Below are 6000 nucleotides of genomic sequence, written 5' to 3' on the forward strand. Positions count from 1 at the left end.
TACGGAGTCCCCACTGCAATGCCACCTGTCCATAGGAAAGTCTGGGAAGACAGCTGAGTAGATAAAATGAGGGTGGGAGAACAGGGTGAATTTGGAAGGGAACGGCTGTGGGGCAGGCAAATTTTGACCTTTACCCTCTTAGGGTTCTTTTTGGCTGGGCCTACGAATTAAACGGACAGAAGGCAGATCAACGGGAGAACAACATACACATTTATTTAATACGAGTTTTATGTGACATGGGAGCCCTCATCAGGAAAAGAAGACCCAAGAAATGGTGCAGCCTACTTGCTTTTATATGAGGTTGAACAAAGAGAGGCAATTGTAAAGTGACTAAACTACGTGGGGAGTCAAAAGGAAGATAGGAATTCTTTGAACGAGGTCTGTTCGCATAGAGTTCTCTCGATCTGAACTTATCCTTGGTGATATGAATGTTACTTTCCTTCTGGTATAGGGAAGACATCTTTCTTTTTTTATTATTTATTTTTTTATTTTATTAAAGTGTAGTTGATTTACAATGTCATGTTAGTTTCAGGTGTACAGCAAAGCGATTCAGTTATGCATATCTATTCATTTTCACATTCTTTTCCCTTATAGGTTATCACAAACTGTTGAGCAGAGTTCCTGTGCTATACCAGTAGGTCCTTGTTGGTTATCTATTTTGCATGTAGTAGTGCGTATCTGTTAATCCCAAGCTCCTAATTTATCCTTCACCTCCTTTCCCCTTTGGTAGCCGTACATTTGTTTTCTATGGTGAAGACATCTTTCACGCGGGAATTTCATCTCCAGCTTCTAAGAAAAAGAAGGACGGTCAGAGTGTTTTTCTTGTACTTGTTGTTTTTCAAGTGCCTTTACCTCAAAATAGTCAATGTGCCCAGAGTGGCCTGTTTGGGGGTGGCATATTCTGAGCTCCTTCCCAATGCGGCGTGAAGAGAGGCAGTGTAGGGGGGTAGTTAAGAGTGTTAGGCTTCTGACCAACCTGGGTGTGCATCCTGGCTCTGCCATCAACCAGCTGTGTCTCTGTGAGTAGGTTCTTTCCTCTCTTCTTGGCAGCTTTATCTGAACATAGAACGTCTTCATGGAGTTGCTAGAATGAAATGAGTTCATGGGTATAAAACATCTAGCACTGTGCCTGGCGCATAGCATGTGCTCAATAAATGTCAGCTGTTATTATTCACTCCTTCTTGGGAAATACCAGCGAACCCCCTGGCTTAGCATGGGGACTTGGTGGTGAGGTCTGGACTCATCCCTGACTCTGGTTTCTCGACCACTTGGGCCACCATGTTTTTCCCGGGAGTTGGCAAGTGGAGTGGGCTACCCCAACCTGCCATGAGACATTGGGGTCAGCTTCCTCAAAGCAAGGAGGCTAGAAGGCAGGTGATTTACTCAGAGGTAATTTACTCAGTGCTCCTCAGTCTCTTGCCAACTCTGCCATTTCAGAAGGGCTTTTTCGGTTAATTAAAGAGAGGAGAGACCAATTACATTCAGCTCTGCCTTGTGGAAAGAAGACTTAGTGGTGTCTTTACAAGCTTTGCTCTTCCCAGCACCCTCCTCCCTGCCCTCCCCCAAGGCCCCAAGGCAGAACTCTTTTTCAATCTCCTCGAAGGATGAATGACTCTCAGACAAATACACAAACGGCAAGGATAATTACATCTGGCAGGCGCTTGAAGCAAAGCCCTGGACTATTACTGCCCTTATACCCTCACGGGTCCCTCATTCCTGCCCTGTGCAGAGTCCTTGAGCAGAAAGAAATGACAAACACTCCTGGCGCCATGGTGAGCTGCAGTCAACCATGTTTATGAACTGCAGGGAAGGTTCCCCAGCCAGCATCTCCAGGGCTGTCCTTTGGGTTGAGGCAGCTATCTAATAAAAGACCATTTTCGTAATCGGTGTTCAGTGAAAACGTACTGTTTTCACTTATAGAAACAGTGAAGCCACCTGCTATTTAAAGACACCCCCCAACTCTTCTGCCTCACCCCAGGGCGGAGTCTTCCAGCTCACTCCCTCAGCCAGCTGTGTCTTGTCAGGGTTCCAGTCTCCTCCCTCGGAAGCATAAATCTCTCTGACCATCCATCCCAGGAGCTTTGCTTTTTTATACTTGGTCTGGGGTCTGGGATTATGGCCTCGCCCACAAAGACAGCTTCACCGAGAGTGGTCAGCTAGGGAGGCACTAGGTGTACCTTAGCAAGTGAAGAGTAAATGCACAGTGACTCTCCTTCTGCATCTCAACTCACTGATTCACTCCCCACCCGATCCCACACACCTCCGCTGAGTCAGGCACTGACAAGTGAGAGGGCGGAGAGGAGAGAGGAAGGGAAGAAGATGCTGCTGCAGAGACAGGAGCACAGGAACCCAGAGTGAAAGGAAGAAAGCAAAACAAAGAGAGAAATGCCGCAACCTCCATTAGCCAGCTGGCCTGGGGAATGGCACATTTTGGTTAATGGAAGTTTCTAGTTAAATACAAATGGAGCCAAAATCGTTCTGTCTTAACCCTAAATTTAGAAAAGCTTTCTACAGAGTGTTAGTTCACTTTCTTATCTCCATTACAGATGGGGAACATGGGCTCTTACAGCACCTGAAAGGGCAGCAGCCTGGACATGAACACCAATTGCACGCTGGAGAGTCTGTGGAAGGAGGCGTCCCAGCCTGGGTGAAATATACGTAGAACCCCCATGTTTATCCTGAAAGCAAAATCTCTGCTTATAAACTTCCTTTTTCATGTTTTTGACTTATCCTAATCATGGATTGCTGAGAATTTGTGTTTGAGTTTAACTACATAATACGCTCTTATTCATCCTCCAAATCTCAACTTGACTGTCAACTCCTCTGTGAAGCCTTTCTGATTACTCCTTCCTCTCTCCCCTCCGGCCCTCCCAGTTAATCCCTCTTTGCTGAGCATACTGTGTTTAAATACTTTATTAACATGAATGCAATGGCAGGAGATTGAGGGAGGGCTTCATCTATGACCCTGCTTGTTAAGGAGCTGAACTCCAAGTCTTTGCCTTGTGATAGTAATAACCCCCAATTACATGTGAATTCCCAGAAGGCATAAAACACGTCCAGTTTTCCTGTTATACACCCAGCTCATGGCCATAAACAAGGGAGGGAAGGAAGAAAGAGAAAATCTATAAACAGATAAGAGGAGAGGGAAAGAAATCATTTATAGGCTTGGTGTTTTTATCTTAATTCTGAGACTTATTCCATGTCTGTTTCCCTCTGATTTGTAAAACAAAGTGCCTTGCACAATGTTTCTGAGTTCTGAAACAACTCAGAGAGCTGATATTTTTTTTCCATAAACCAGTCCATTCTCAGAATGCACAGTAGGGGATCAGGGTGGGGCGGGAGTTCGGGGACAAAAATCATGCATCTGTTATTAAGAGCCAAATAGACACAATGCCAGATCTGTGGAGGTTGATGCTCAGGATAGGTTGGAGACCAACCAAGAGATAGATGGTCAGCTGCACTCTACATTTGCCGTGTCTGTCTTCCGTGGGCCATGATAGAAAATCACCGCAATAGTCCTCTCGGTCCACAACCTGTGGCTGAGAACGGAAAATCGGGAGTAAAGAAAAACAGGGCAGGACATTGTGTCCAGTTCCACAGGCCCGGTTGTGCCACGTCTCTGGGCTCGGAGGCAGCTGCCTGGCCATTGGCCCTGCAGCTGCTCACTGGAGGGCGGTGGACGAGCAGGCGGGGCTGATACCTGGGGATTAGCTCCATCAGCCCTGAGCTCAGCAGAAACCCGCATCCTTCTCTTCCCTGGGCCTCCTCGCGGTGCCTGGCCCCCAGCTGGTCCTGGCAACCTCACGTCTGTTGGCCGTGACATCAAGTCTAATTTAAGCGAGGGGCCTGGTGATCCTCTTAACAACCCTCGGAGAAGGCCTGCGTGTTGGTTACAAACCAAGCAGACGGGCTTCCCTGGTGGCACAGTGGTTGAGAGTCCTCCTGCCGTTGCAGGGGATACAGGTTCGTGCCCTGATCCGGGAAGATCCCACATGCCGCGGAGCGGCTGGGCCCGTGAGCCATGGTCGCTGAGCCTGCGCGTCCGGAGCCTGTACTCCACAACGGGGGAGGCCACAACAGTAAGAGGCCCGCGTACTGCAAAAAAAAACAAAAACAAAAACCAAGCAGCCAATAGCCCTCTTACACTGGGGGTTTTACAGACAAGGGAATGCGTGGTGAAGTTCTGTTCTAGAGGTGGTAACAGTGTCCGCTAGGATTCCCAAGGTAGACAATGTGTCTGCCAGCTTGGCAGACACACTGCCCACTGTGGCTGTGTGCATCAGCTGTGTATGCAGAGCTCTACCCACGGGATGAAACAGGACGCGCACAGCACGTTCCCTCAGCGTGTCCGGCCTCCTCTGGCTTCCAGCGGGCGGGGCCTGTCCTTACTTCTTCCATATTCTCAGCGTCTGGAACCTGACAAAGGGTTGGTGCTCAACAGATGCTCCCTGAGGGAATATAATAGGTCTGTTTTCAGAATTCAGTTATGACTGGATCACGGCTGGCCCGTTGTCTCTTTGCTCCTTTATAGGGATGAGCTCATAGACTGTCCCGCAATCCCCAGCAGCTCACCTGTTGCTCAGCTGCCACCACCTGGACAGGAAGGCGGCTCCCATGCCAGCAAGACAGAGCACCCAGGGTCCTGCCCCAGGCCCATTCCTTCCTCCCTCTTTCTTGGCTTCCTTCCTCCCTCCCTCCCTCTTTCCCATCTGGCAGAGTGACCAATTGTTCGGTTTGCCCAAGTCTGAGGGATTTCCCAGGACACAAGACTTACAATGCTAAAATCAGGAAAGTCCCAGCAAACCTGGGCAAGTTGGTCAGTTGATCCCCCTTTTCTCTTCCAGAAACGTTTAATGGACTGTAATATGACCCTGCGGACATATCAGGAATATGATAATGCTTCAGCCCTCGGTAATCTCACATTCTAATGGGATGGAGACACAGTGGGCGAGATATTGTGGAGTACCAATGAGAGGCGTATCGGCTAGAGAGTGAGAGGAAGGATGCGGTGAAATCAGGGAAGGCTTCCTTCAAGACAGGACATCAAACGATGCACCCAGTCCCGGTCAGGGAGACTGAGACAAGTATTTCCTTAAGAGGTGGGAGTATCTATCTACCTTGGTGCCGTAGCGTTGCTGAGGAATTCACAGAGGATGACGGTGTCGTATACGGTGTAACACTATCCTGGGAAATTATAGGCCCAGGCTGAGTTGGGATGTGATGACTGGTTTTACTTGGGGTAAAAAAGCTATTTACAGAGCCAAACTCCCTTTGCTCCAGAATGAGGAAATGTTAATGGCATTTCTACTCCATTCTCATCAGCTTCATCCCTCCCATCTGTATCCTACATTCCTCTTTCCCACCTCTGAAAACATAAGTAAGGATCTTGACCCGTCACAAGACAGGTGATCATTTCAATTCCTTTCTTATCGCACCTCAAGCCTCAATTTCCATCACATCTACAACACAGGGCCCGGTGAAGCTGGAATTGGGGGCCCTAGTGCCTTTTGGCCTAGGATTTCAGAGTCTGGTATCCATAGCTACCTTCACTGGGCAGCTCTTGAGGAAACTCAAGGCTTCCAACCCCTCCTTCACATCCATCTTTCAGATTCTAGGGGAAGGACCTTGGATATTCAGTGGGAGTCTACTCACAGCCTGCTCCTTGGTCAGTCTTGAAATGGGGTAACTTCTGTCCTCTCTGATTTTTCTGGCCTTCGTGACTCACTGCCCTGGGAATCTTTGTTTCCCACAGTGATTGCTGAGACCAGGTGATGACAGGTGTGTCTGAATGAGAGCCTTGTACTCTTTGCTCAGGTTTGTGCTCGACCAAGCTGCCCCCCATGTGAGCACACACCCACAGCATGTGTGCTTGGCGCTCCTGATGCTTCAGCTCCCCTTTAGCCTGGCTATCCAGTGGGAGTGGCTGGAGGGCTCAGTGGTGAGTTCATTCATTTCCATACAGCAGTCTGTGTTTCCTGATCAATCAAGGCCTCTTGGGTT

General features: G+C 48.6%; 1 long non-coding RNA gene across 1 annotated transcript in view; it reads left to right on the plus strand.

The window, feature by feature from the left end:
* The window catches only part of LOC132518126 (uncharacterized), a 36419-nt gene extending 33716 nt beyond the window's left edge, over positions 1-2703 (plus strand). Inside the window, exons 2-3 of the long non-coding RNA XR_009539863.1 lie at positions 595-634; positions 2547-2703. This is a non-coding gene — a long non-coding RNA (uncharacterized LOC132518126). The remainder of the gene's footprint in view (positions 1-594; positions 635-2546) is intronic.
* Positions 2704-6000: the final 3297 nt, after the last annotated feature.

This window comes from Lagenorhynchus albirostris, chromosome 3 (genome assembly GCF_949774975.1).
Source record: "Lagenorhynchus albirostris chromosome 3, mLagAlb1.1, whole genome shotgun sequence".
Lineage (NCBI taxonomy): Eukaryota > Metazoa > Chordata > Mammalia > Artiodactyla > Delphinidae > Lagenorhynchus > Lagenorhynchus albirostris.